Source organism: Oreochromis aureus, linkage group 20, assembly GCF_013358895.1.
Source record: "Oreochromis aureus strain Israel breed Guangdong linkage group 20, ZZ_aureus, whole genome shotgun sequence".
In the NCBI taxonomy this organism is placed as follows: Eukaryota; Metazoa; Chordata; class Actinopteri; order Cichliformes; family Cichlidae; genus Oreochromis; species Oreochromis aureus.
Genome location: NC_052961.1, coordinates 1801138 through 1813793, shown reverse-complemented (window position 1 = coordinate 1813793; position 12656 = coordinate 1801138). Strand labels below are relative to the sequence as shown.

Genomic DNA, 12656 nt, shown 5'->3' with positions numbered 1-12656 from the left:
TTTTCACATCTGGTCATAGTTTAAATCATAGCGTATGTCATAGTTTGAAGTCATACTATAAAGTCATAGTAGTCACAGTTGTCATAGTTTCTTTGTTTTTCATAGTCTTCATAGTTTCATGTGTATCACTTGCTTCCAGCCAAATTAAGGCTCGCTCTTCATTCAAGTTCAGTTCTGTCTCCTTGCCTGTGTCTGCTTCTTATCCACAACTGTTGAGGGCAGCACCGAGTGTCGTCTATCTACTTCCTGTATTTTGTCTTTTATATGACTTTCTTCTTCTCTTTGTTGTTTATTTATCATACTCTTCCATGATATCAACTGTCCCCGAATATACGCTTTTAGCGCTTCCCATCAGGTGTTATTAATTGACAGATAAAAATCTATTTGATTCTTAATTTCTTCTTTCCCCTGTTTATTTGACCATAGACTATTATCAAATCTCCATAGCTTTGTTGTATGATTGTACCCAAGGGCTAATTGCAAGAGAAGGGGGCTGTGATCCGATAACATTATTGTGTCATATTCACAGTGTTTTACTGATGGTAGAAATTTAGAATCAATTAAAAAGAAGTCTATCCTGGTATATGTCTGGTGGACTGGAGAATAAAATGAATATTGTCGCATATTAGGATTTTGAGCACTCCACGGGTCAATTATTCCATAATTTCCCATAAATTCCTGGATTGCTTTTGCCGATCTTGATATTTTGGCTGGTCTACTTGATGATCTATCAAGGTCTGTCAGGCGGGGGTGTGGTCCCTGGCACAGCTGCAGGGGAGGAGTGGTGCAGTGAGCTCAAGGGGACGGTACGGGGAGGCAGGTGAACCACAGGTGGTGACGATTGTTTGATGACAGTGTTTTCTTTCTGTTTGCCTATATAGTGATGTCAGAGTGAGGCTGGAACGGGAACGGACTGTTTCCCATGAATGCAGAACTGTCAAATAAACACAATACTCGTCAGCACAATCACCGTGTGTATTGCATACTTTAGAAGTGGTGCCAAAACCCAGGAAGTGGGATGTCTGCCCCACACGATGCGTCACCCGCTCAGCCTGTGCAGTTGTTGGCAAAGATGCTAGCGGAGTTGGCAACAATGTGCCAAAACCAGGCTATGGCCCAGCGGGAACACCTGATGAAGCTACAGGAACACCCAGACCAACAGACCAAGGTCCTGGAGCAACTGGTTGGGGCTGCTGCGCTACCAAAGTCCCTGCCTCTGTCGGTAGCGATGCACCGGATAGGGGACGGTGATGATCCCCAGGTTTTTTGGTGGCATTCCATGTGACGGAGGAGGCATGCCAGTGGCCACAAGTGGAGTGGGCCCCGCGGCTGATTCCACTACTGTCGGGGGAGGCTCAAACGGCAGCTGACCTCACAGGGCAGCTTCGCTGATGTGAGCCGGGCTGTGTTGGACCAGATAGGCCTCGCCCCGGAAGATCATTGCCGGCGGTTCCGTGCCTGCAAGCTGACTGGGGAGGATTGGCCGTTCGCTTGGGCTCGCAAGCTCTGTGACGCGGCGGTACGGTGGCTGCAGCCGGGGCAGTTGGCAAGAGAAGCCAAGCTGGTTGACAAAGTCATACTGGAGCAGTTTGTGGAGGGGCTGCCGGTGAAGACAGCGAGATAGGTCCGGTGCCATAGACCAGCGACAGTCACGCTAGCAGAGGATCACCTGGCCGCCAAAGCAGAGGAACCGGGGGGAGCCAGCCGGCCACAGAGCAAGCAAGCCCCGGGGCCGGCACCGAGGTGACGGGCTTCAGCGCCTGCACCAGGAGGACAGGCCCTGGTGTGGCCCTAATCTGTTTTCTTCTGCCTTGCCTCCCCAGGGATCAGAGACATCCAGCGCTGCCCCTGAACCATGGAGAGCGGTGTAGACGCAGGGGCAGGAGTGCTGGAAGTGCGGGCATCCGGGACACCTGAGGAGGGATTGTCCTCTGATGGAAGTGGGGCAGGTGTTCTACGTTGCCGATGCTCCAGCACCCTCCTCCGGTCCAGGAGGGACATACAGCATTCCGGTGAGGACTCAAGGGGGTGTACGCCATGCTTTGGTGGACAGGGGCTGTACGCAGACCCTTGTACACCAAAGCTTGGTTCACTCTGGGGCATTGCTGGAGACAGAGTGGGTGGAGGTAAAGTGTGTTCATGGTGATGTGCACAAGTATCCCAAAGTGCCACTGTTGTTAAAATACAAGGGCAAAACGCATAGACTTAAGGCTGCGGTTAGCCCACGCCTGTCGTATCCCCTTATCTTGGGCACGAAATGGCCGGGGTTTCATCATCATAACCCGATTTTATTGGCCCGGCGTCCATGCTAATGTGCGCCACTGGTGCGCATTCTGCCCAGAATGCCAACTTGTTAATCAGCCGGCCATTCCAAAGGCACCTTTGCACCCGCTCCCTCTAATGGAGGTCCCGTTTGAACGCATTGGCATGGACCTCATCGGGCCGTTTCACCGGAGTGCACGCCGCTATTCCTTTGTATTAGTTTTGGTGGATTATGCAACACGATACCCGGAAGCAGTGCCACTGTGCACCATCTCTGCAAAGAGCGTGGCACAGGCACTGTTTCAGGTCATCTCCCTAGTCGGTATCCCGAAGGAGATACTGACTGACCACGGTACATCGTTCATGTCTCACACACTGCGGGAACTGTACAAATTGTTGGGCATTAAATCTATTCGGACCACCGTCTATCACCCTCAGACTGATGGGCTGGTGGAGCAACTGAATAAGACTTTGAAGTCCATGATTCGTAAGTTCATTCACAAGGATGAACGCAGTTGGGATCGTTGGTTAGACCCTCTGTTATTTGCAGTGCGGGAGGTGCCCCAGGCCTCCATGGGATTTTCTCCCTTTGAACTGCTGTTCGGCAGGAAGACGCGTGGGGTGCTCGACCTGATTAAAGAAAGCTGGGAGGATGGTCCGAGCCCTTTAAAGAATGAGATTCAGTACGTGTTGGACCTGAAAGCGAAACTCCAGACTTTGGGGAGGTTATCACTGGAGAATTTTCCTCCTGACCCAGCAGCGTCAGCAGCGCCTGTATAACAGAGGGGCTAAACTCAGGCAATTTTCACCGGGAGACAAAGTGTTTGTATTACTCCCTTCTTCTAGCTCAAAGTTACTCGCCAAGTGGCAAGGACCCTTCGTGGTCACATAGTGGGTGGGGGACGTTGACTGAGGTCGCATGGTCGGACAGGGGAGGCCATGCAGATTTATCACCTCAACCTCCTGAAAGCATGGAGGGAGGTTGAGACCACTTCTCTGGTGAGCCTGGTTAGGGAGAGAGATGAGTTGTGGCCGGAGGTGCCAAATTCCATCATTTCCGCCTCCCTCCATTGTGATGACCATCTCACACAGGCCCAGAGAGCGGATGTTGCCACGTTGCAACAGCGCTTTGCGGACGTGTTCTCCCCCCTGACCGGCCACAAATCTCTCATTGAGCATAATTTTGAAACTCAGCCTGGCGTGACGGTGCGTTCACAGCCCTACAGGCTTCCTTAACCTCTTAAGCCCCACGCCCCCGGTACCGGGGGCAAAAGGGAGGAGATCACGTTTAATCGGTTATAACGCCGGTTGAGAAATATAACTCCAGACATGTGTGGTATCCACAGAAACCTCAGAATCTCAGCTACAATGTCATATAAACCATTTCTACAACCACCAAACACACCGCAAACAAGCCGCGATTAAACGAGCAGTTACGTAATGCGCAGAAGTCCGCTAAACACGCAAACGAGAACCAGACAGTCTTCAGACTTCATGTAACCGGTTATAAATAGGCTGGCTAGCTTCCAGGGCTATCACTGCGTAAACACACGAAGTTTGACCACGATCGGACCAAAATTCACCGAATTAGCCGCAAAAGAAGAAAAAAATTAGGCGAGAATAAAATCTACTTCCTTTTTCTGTGTTCCAGTCTCAGTAACTTTGACACAGTAATATCCGCTTTAATATTTACACCTCTGATTAAATGTCCCAAGTGTTAGCTTCATTTTGATACAAAGATTGTAAGGACGGAGTTTGTAATTGCAGAGAAATAATCAATTTAATTGAGGCATTGCATTTTCGAGCAGGAAGCTCAGAAAACACCTTGGGGCTCAAGAGGTTAACACAAAAGGCAAATCGTTCAGAGGGAATTAGCCAAAATGCTGAAAATAGGAGTAATAGAAGAGTCACACAGCGCCGGGTGTAGCCCCATTGTTCACGCGGTGAAGAAGGATGGGTGTATACGGTTCTGTGTCGACTATCGCAAGGTGAATGAGGTGTCACACTTTGATGCTTATCCCATGCCCCGGGTCGACGAGCTCCTGGACCGGTTAAGGCACGGCCCGTTTTTTCACGACACTGGATTTAACCAAGGACTACTGGCAGATTCCCTTGTCTGTGGAGTCCAAGGAAAAAAACGGCCTTATTCACTCCGTACGGTTTGTACCAGTTCGTTACGCTTCTATTCGGCTTGTTCGGAGCCCCGGCCACCTTTCAGCGCATCATGGATCGGGTGCTGTGTCCGCACGCAGCGTATGCTGCCGCCTACCTGGATGATGTGATCATCCATAGTGACACCTGGGCGGAGCATTTGCAGCTGGTGGCCATGGTCCTGGAGTCCCTGAGTCAGCAGGGGCCCACAGCCAACCCGAAGAAGTGTGCGGTTGGATGGAGGGAGGTACAGTATCTGGAGTACCACTTTGGGGGCGGGCAGGTGCGTCCACAGGTGGAGAAGACAGCAGCTATTTCATCCTGCTGGCACCCCAAGATGAAGAAGGAGGTGAGACAGTTCTGGGGCTTATGCAGGTGAAGAAAGCCCTCTGTGGGGAGCCGCTGCTCCACACTCCTGACTTTTCCCTCCCTTTTGTTCTGCAGACTGACACCTCGAACACAGGGCTGGGGGCCGTTTTCTCCCAGCAGGTAAGGGGGGTCGACCGGCCCGTGCTCTACATTAGCTGGAAGCTGTCGGAGCGTGACAGACAGTACAGCACTGTGGAGAAAGAGTGCCTGGCTATCCGGTGCTCGGACCATGCCCTGCTGCAGTGGCTCCAGGGCATGGTCCGAAGGATGCCAATGAAAGGATCACGTGGTGGTATCTGGCTTTGCAGCCTTTTTAACTTCAAGGTGGTCCACAGGCCGGGGGTGCGCATGCCGCTGGCCGACTTCCTTTCCTGCTCATGGGGGGAGGTGTAGGTTCGGCCTCAGTCAGGCGATGGCGGAGGTGTGGTCGCTGGCGCGGATGGAGGGGAGGAGTGGTGCAGTGAGCTCAAGGGGGTGGTACCGGGAGGCAGGTGAGCCACAGGTGGTGGCGATTGTTTGATGACAGTGTTTTCTTTCTGTTTGTCTATATAGTGACGGCAGAGTCGAGCGAGAGAGAGGGCTGGACCGGAACAGACTGTTTCCCAAGAATGCAGAACTGTCAAATAAACACAATACTCGTCAGCACAATCACAGTGTGTGTTGCATACTTTACAGTCTGTATTCAAGTTAAAATCACCTCCTATAATTAATTGGTAAGTGTCGATATCTGGTAGCTTTGAAATTATCGACCGTATAAATTGCTCATCGTCCACATTTGGGGTGTAAATGTTTACTAATGTAACTAAATGACCATGAAGTTTGCCAGGTACAATAATATATCTACCCTGGTAATATTTTTGCTGCAGTAAATGATACTGTTTTGTTAATTAGTATAGCTGTGCCTCTGCTTCCTGCATTAAAGGTGGAGTGAAATATTTGTTCTATCCATTTGCAACGTAATCTGTTGTGGTCTTTTACTTTCAGATGCATTTCGTGCAAAAAAAATTATATACGCATTTACTTTTTTCCTCATTTGACTGGTCCTCTGAGTCCACTACAGTTCCATTTTACAAATTTGACAATATTTTGTGGTGTTTCTTCAGTAGAGGTGCCAATTGTTATTAACTGTTACTGATTGATTAATAGATCTTATTCTGAGCCTTCTAGATGTGATCCTCTGAATTTCACAACTTTCTTGAACTAAGCTAAAGAACATCCCCTTGAACTCAAACCTGAACACTTTCTTTATTTGCAGCGAAACTGAGTTGAAAATGAAAAAGAAAAGAAAAGAAAAAAAAATTGTCCAGCGTTTTATTCAATTCAGTTCAATTCAATTCAATTTTATTTATATAGCGCCAAATCACAACAAAAGTCGCCTCAAGGCGCTTTATATTGTACAGTAGATCGCACAATAATACATACAGAGAAAAACCCAACAATCATATGACCCCCTATGAGCAAGCACTTTGGCGGCAGTGGGAAGGAAAAACTCCCTTTTAACAGGAAGAAACCTCCGGCAGAACCAGGCTCAGGGAGGGGCGGGGCCATCTGCTGTGATTGGTTGGGGTGAGAGAAGGAAGACAGGATAAAGACATGCTGTGGAAGAGAGACAGAGATTAATAACAGATATGATTCGATGCAGAGAGGTCTGTTAACACATAGTGAGTGAGAAAGGTGACTGGAAAGGAAAAACTCAATGCATCATGGGAATCCCCGGCAGCCTACGTCTATTGCAGCATAACTAAGGGAGGATTCAGGGTCACCTGGTCCAGCCCTAACTATATGCTTTAGCAAAAGGAAAGTTTGAAGCCTAATCTTGAAAGTAGAGATAGTGTCTGTCTCCTGAATCCAAACTGGAAGCTGGTTCCACAGAAGAGGGGCCTGAAAACTGAAGGCTCTGCCTCCCATTCTACTTTTAAATACTCTAGGAACAACAAGTAAGCCTGCAGTGTGAGAGCGAAGTGCTCTAATAGGGTGATATGGTACTACAAGGTCATTAAGATAAGATGGGGCCTGATTATTTAAGACCTTGTATGTGAGGAGCAGGATTTTGAATTCAATTCTGGATTTAACAGGAAGCCAATGAAGGAAGCCAAAACAGGAGAAATCTGCTCTCTTTTCTAGTCCCTGTCAGGACTCTTGCTGCAGCATTTTGGATCAGCTGAAGGCTTTTCAGGGAGTTTTAGGACATCCTGATAATAATGAATTACAGTAGTCCAGCCTGGAAGTAATGAATGCATGAACTAGTTTTCAGCGTCACTCTGAGACAGGATATTTCTAATTTTAGAGATGTTGCAAAATGGAAGAAAGCAGTCTTACATATTTGTTTAATATGTGCATTGAAGGACATATCCTGGTCAAAAATGACTCCAAGGTTTCTCACAGTGTTACTGGAGGCCAAGGTAATGCCATCCAGAGTAAGAATCTGCTTAGATACCATATTTCTAAGATTTTCAGGGCCGAGTACAATAACCTCAGTTTGATCTGAATTAAGAAGCAGAAAGTTAGCGGCCATCCAGGTCTTTATGTCTTTAAGACATTCCTGCAGTTTAACTAATTGGTGTGTGTTACCTGGCTTCATGGACAGATAGAGCTGCGTGTCATCTGCATAGCAGTGAAACTGTATGCTATGTCTTCTAATGATGCTGCCTAAGGGAAGCATGTATAATGTAAACAGAATTGGTCCTAGCACTGAACCCTGTGGAACACCATAATTGACCTTAGTGTCTGAAGAGGACTCTCCATTTACATGTACAAATTGGAGTCTATTAGATAGATATGATACAAACCACTGCAGTGCAGTACCTGTAATACCTACAGCATGTTCTAATCGCTCTAATAGGATATTATGATCAACAGTATCAAACGCAGCACTGAGGTCTAGCAGGACAAGCACAGAGATGAGTCCACTGTCAGAGGCCATAAGAAGATCATTTGTAACCTTCACTAAAGCTGTTTCTGTGCTGTGATGAGCTCTGAAACCTGACTGACACTCTTCAAATAAGCCATTCCTCTGCAGATGATCTGTTAGCTGTTTGACAACTACTCTTTCAAGGATGTTTGATATGAAAGGAAGGTTGGAGATTGGCCTATAATTAGCTAAGACAGCTGGGTCTAGAGATGCTTTTTAAGTAAAGGTTTAACTACAGCCAGCTTGAAGGCCTGTGGTACATAGCCGATTATTAGAGATAGGTTGATCATATTTAAGATTGAAGCATTAATTAATGGCAGGACTTCTTTGAGCAGTTTTGTAGGAATGGGGTCTAAAAGACACGTTGATGGTTTGGAGGAATTAATTATTGAAGTTAACTCAGAAAGATTGATAGGTTTGTAGCTTGAACCTATTCGCTGGAACGTTGAAGACAATTTAATTACACAACAATCAAGACACGAAGTAGGCAAAGTTCTTTATGTTTCACGTGCACGGGAGAGAACCGGACAAACGCTGTTCCTTCGCTTGACCCCAGTTGCTCTTGTCTGCTCTCCCGTAACACTGCTTTGTTATTGTGGTTACATGAATATGCATAGGTTCATTAACATATGACATCTTACATAGGTATGCATGTGAACAAAGAATACCGTGTGTGTGTGTGTGTGTGTGTGTGTGTGTGTGTGTGTGTGTGTGTGTGTGTGTGTGTGTGTGTGTGTGTGTGTGTCTGTGTGTCTGGGGTCAAAATTAGACCCCAGGAAGACTCCCCAAAGCCGTCCATCTAAACACTTAGGCACTTAGACTAAAACACGTTTATCCTACCATAAAACAATAAGACAAGGTACGACCTCTCCCATGCTCCACGAATGCACACAAAGTTTGCAGACTATTAAGGATCAAAACCTCTACCACTCTACAACTGATTATAAAACTCTAAGCATATATGGGTATATTCTAAGCATAAATGACAATCACAATACAAAAACCTAACAAAGATCAATTGGAGAAAAAGAGTCTAACTTAACATCAATACTAAAAGTAGCTGTAGATAATATTACATCTGTGGGATGATTATTGGTAATTTTTTCTCTAATGATAAAAATTTTATTTGAAGAAGTTCATGAAGTCATTACTAGTTAACGTTAAAGGGATGGTTGGCTCAGTAGAGCTCTGACTGTTTGTCAGCCTGGCTACAGTGCTGAAGAGAAACCTGGGGTTGTTCTTATTTTCTTCAATCAGTGACGAATAGTAAGATGTTCTGGCTTTGCGGAGGGCTTTCTTATAAAGCAGCAAACTATTTCTCCAGGCTAAATGATGATCCTCTAAATTATATAATGAACTGTTTCATCTTGATTGCCTGCTCTACAGAGCTGAATTTACAGCTTCTGTTTGATATTGGGCCGATATGGTCATTAATATATATACTAGAACTAGTATATAAATTAGTACTAGTATATAGATTCCTTGGACCCGTCTGTGTAACTCTTCCCAGGATTACCGAGTGCAGCTGAGTGACGTGGAGTGAAAGGAGCGTGAGTGAGCGAACGAAGAGCGTGGAGTGTGATCAGAGAAAAGCATGTGATTTGTGGATTCCCTTCCCCATCTTTCCCCATCTATTGGAGCAGTTGAGACGCATTTTTTCTAAACACCGGGTCTCTGTGGCTTTTAAACCCCAAAATACGCTGCGCCAAAAACTGGTCCACCCCAAGGATCGGGTCCCCCGACACAAACAGAGTAACATAGTGTACGCTGTTAAGTGCCAGGAGGATTGCCAGGATTTATACATCGGGGAAACCAAACAACCTCTGGTGAAGCGGATGGCACAACACAGAAGAGCAACCTCATCAGGCCAGGACTCTGCAGTCTATTTACACCTACAGGCCAGTGGACACTTTCAACGATGAGGATGTACACATCCTGGACAGGGAGGAACGCTGGTTTGAGGGCGGAGTCAAGGAGGCCATTTACGTGAAAAGGGAAAGACCATCTCTGAATGGAGGAGGGGGCCTAAGGGTACATCTGTCACCATCTTACAATGCTGTGATTGCAGCCATTCCCCAACTCTCTGTGAATGGTACTCATGGCCATTGATCAGTGTTTGTTGATCGATGGTCATGAGAATTTGTATATTAATGATGAAGGAACTGACCTCACAGCCCATTGTTCCTTCAGTGGGCTGGTTTCAGTCATTATGCAGATGTACTGTTTATAAGGTTGGAAGCCTGTGTATTAGGGATGTATTATCTTGATGAAAATGCTTTGATGTCATTTAGTTCAACTGGCTTCTTTTAAAATGTAAAATCTTGATCTTGTGTTAACATATGACATAGAAACTGAACATTTAACAGTGTTTCCTGAAAATCCTCTCTTGTCTGATCATTTCCTGATAACATTTAAATTTAAAATAATTGATTACACAGTAGTGGGGAGTAGACTTTATAATAGCATATATCTTTCTGACAGTACTGTAACTGAGTTTAAGAATATAATTTATCCACCGCTAGCTTCCTCAGTGACTTGTGTAGACACAGAGCAGACCAGCTACCTGAACGCTACCCCAACAGAGGTCGATTATCTTAATAATAATTTTAATAAGAGATAAGGTGAGATAAGATAAGTACTTTTTCAGAAGTACTTGACTTCTTCCTGTCGCTCCCAAACATCCATCTTAAAGCAGATAACTCGCAAGCTGGAGAGGACATGGCTTCTCACTAGAAGATCATCAGCCTGGAAAAATTGTTTTTCCTTCATAAAAACATCTCTGATGGCAGAGAAATAAAAACTTGTGATGTGTGATAGTTGTTCAGTAGTTAGACACGCAGAAGAAGAGCTCAGGTTCAATGATTCGCATGATGGAGGTATAAAGTCAAGAGAAAGGCTCTTTGTGACCAAAATGTGAGAAGCAGTAAAACAGCATTTACCTGAAGTGATGAGTGAACACGTTGCTGCCAGCACTGACAGAGACAGAAAGAAAGCTCAGTGTCAGACTGTGTGTTTGATATGAAGTTTAATTCACCTCAAAACATGAAACAGATTCATGAAAACCAAAGAGGAGAAAGCTGCTGCTTTCATTCACACCTGGATTCTTGTGAAAACTCTTTCTAAACAGCAGATTTCAATGACACATTTATTCTGTTCATGTTTCCAACTTTTGTCAATAAACTTATTTGTGTTGACAGTTTGACTTCAACTCTTCATAGTAAATGATCAGCCATGAATTCCTCTCAGGACTCTGAAGCCTAACTGTCCTGCTGAGGTGATACAAACATTTATTTAGGATGTTAGATTAACTGATCCAATAAAGCAGAATCTTTAGAAAAGCATGTCACAGTACAGCACAGTGGAAAGCTAGAAAAGGATTAGACTGAACATGTGCAGCTGATTTCATGTATAAATAAAGGATTATCAGTGTGTTGTACTCACACAGTGTGCTGCTGAGTCCGGAGCAGAGCATCATGTTAGGAGATCTGGATTACAGTGAAGAGCTGAGCTGATGGAGGATCAAACACAGAGCTGCTGGATTTACTCTGTTTCAGTAACACCTGTGATCTATATGTGTATGTATGCAAAGCACAGCCAATGGGAAAGCAGAATATGTTCCTTCTCAGCTGCAGCAGGAAATAAAACTACTTTACATTAAAAGTTATATAAGCCTGGCTCAGCTGACCTATGACTGCTGGGAGAGGCTCACATCATCATTTTAAACATGACTAATGGTAGATTACATTTATTTTAACATTTAGTAAAAATGATTGTGTTAACATGATGTAAATGATAGCAAACATGTTGTTCCAAAGTTTAGGAGCTACAGTTTGAAAATGTGATCACGTCTGGATTTAAATGAAGAGCACAGAACAGTTCAGAGGCCCTGATCAGCTCAGAGAGAAAGTGACACTCCCCTGTTCATTAACAGCGTCCTAAAGAGAGAACAAAGAGGACGGAGACCAAGTGGACGACACAGACAAACATGCACACTGCAGCAACAGCTGTGGGTGTTCAACACACCAGTGTTTACAGTGTTTATAAATGGGGTGGTACAGCAGATATTTATGAGGGCTATTTAATGATTTACTGGATGTTTGGAATGATGAAAGTATAAAAAAGATAGGTCACTGCTGATATAATATGAATGTAACAGACAGGCTGCAGCAGGAGTACAGCTGAGAACACATTTGACTGGAAAATATTCTGATTTGCATGAAACATCTCCACACGTCTCTCTGGTCAGAGACCACAGAGGAAGTGGATTCATGGATTCGAAGGACCAAATCACAAAAGCAGTCTCTTCAAGGTGTTTTATAGTATAAGGACCTACAAAAATACAGAGAAATCCCAACAATCAGATGACTCCCTAAGAACAAGCACTTGGCAACAGTGGGAAGGAAAAACTCCTTTTAAATAAGAAGAAATCTCCAGAGGGACGGGGCCATCTGCAAAGACCGGTTGGAGCTGAGGGGAGGAAGACAGGACAAGGACACGCTGTGGAAGAGAGCCAGAGATTAATAATCATAACAAATAATTAAGTGCAGAGAGATGTATAAACACACAGAGTGAAAAAGTCGACAGCAGTCCAAATATATGCACGATCACTTCTGTGTTCTTCGTACTGTGTGTGTGTGTGAATAGTGGAACTGTAAATCGCTTTGGGTGCCTAGAAAAGTGCTATATAAATGCAATCCATTATTATTATTATTACTTCTCCACTGTTTCCATGGCTACATGGAAACCTGCTGCCTACAAGAGCTGAAGATCACTGATGTTAATCAGATTTGCAAAGTGATGAAAATCCCAGCAAATAAATTAAATACACGATTTAAATAATATGCTGCATCATATATTCAGAACTAGGAATATAAGAAAGAAATCAATTAAGTGGAAAAGTAGCTTTAGCTAACATGAAAGGCAAACATTAAGTTTCTCTTCTATGGCTGACAGACTCACAGAG

General features: G+C 44.9%; 1 protein-coding gene and 1 long non-coding RNA gene across 3 annotated transcripts in view; both read right to left on the bottom strand.

Annotated features, from left to right (window-relative positions):
• LOC116327427 (L-rhamnose-binding lectin CSL1-like) overlaps positions 1-12656 on the bottom strand; it is a 70464-nt gene that overhangs the window by 41126 nt on the left and 16682 nt on the right. The window lies entirely within an intron of this gene.
• On the bottom strand, positions 6321-11275 carry LOC120435333. Its single transcript, XR_005609657.1, has 3 exons — positions 11135-11275; positions 10633-10665; positions 6321-6378 (listed from the first exon to the last, which is right to left on the bottom strand). It is a non-coding gene; the product is annotated as an uncharacterized LOC120435333 (long non-coding RNA).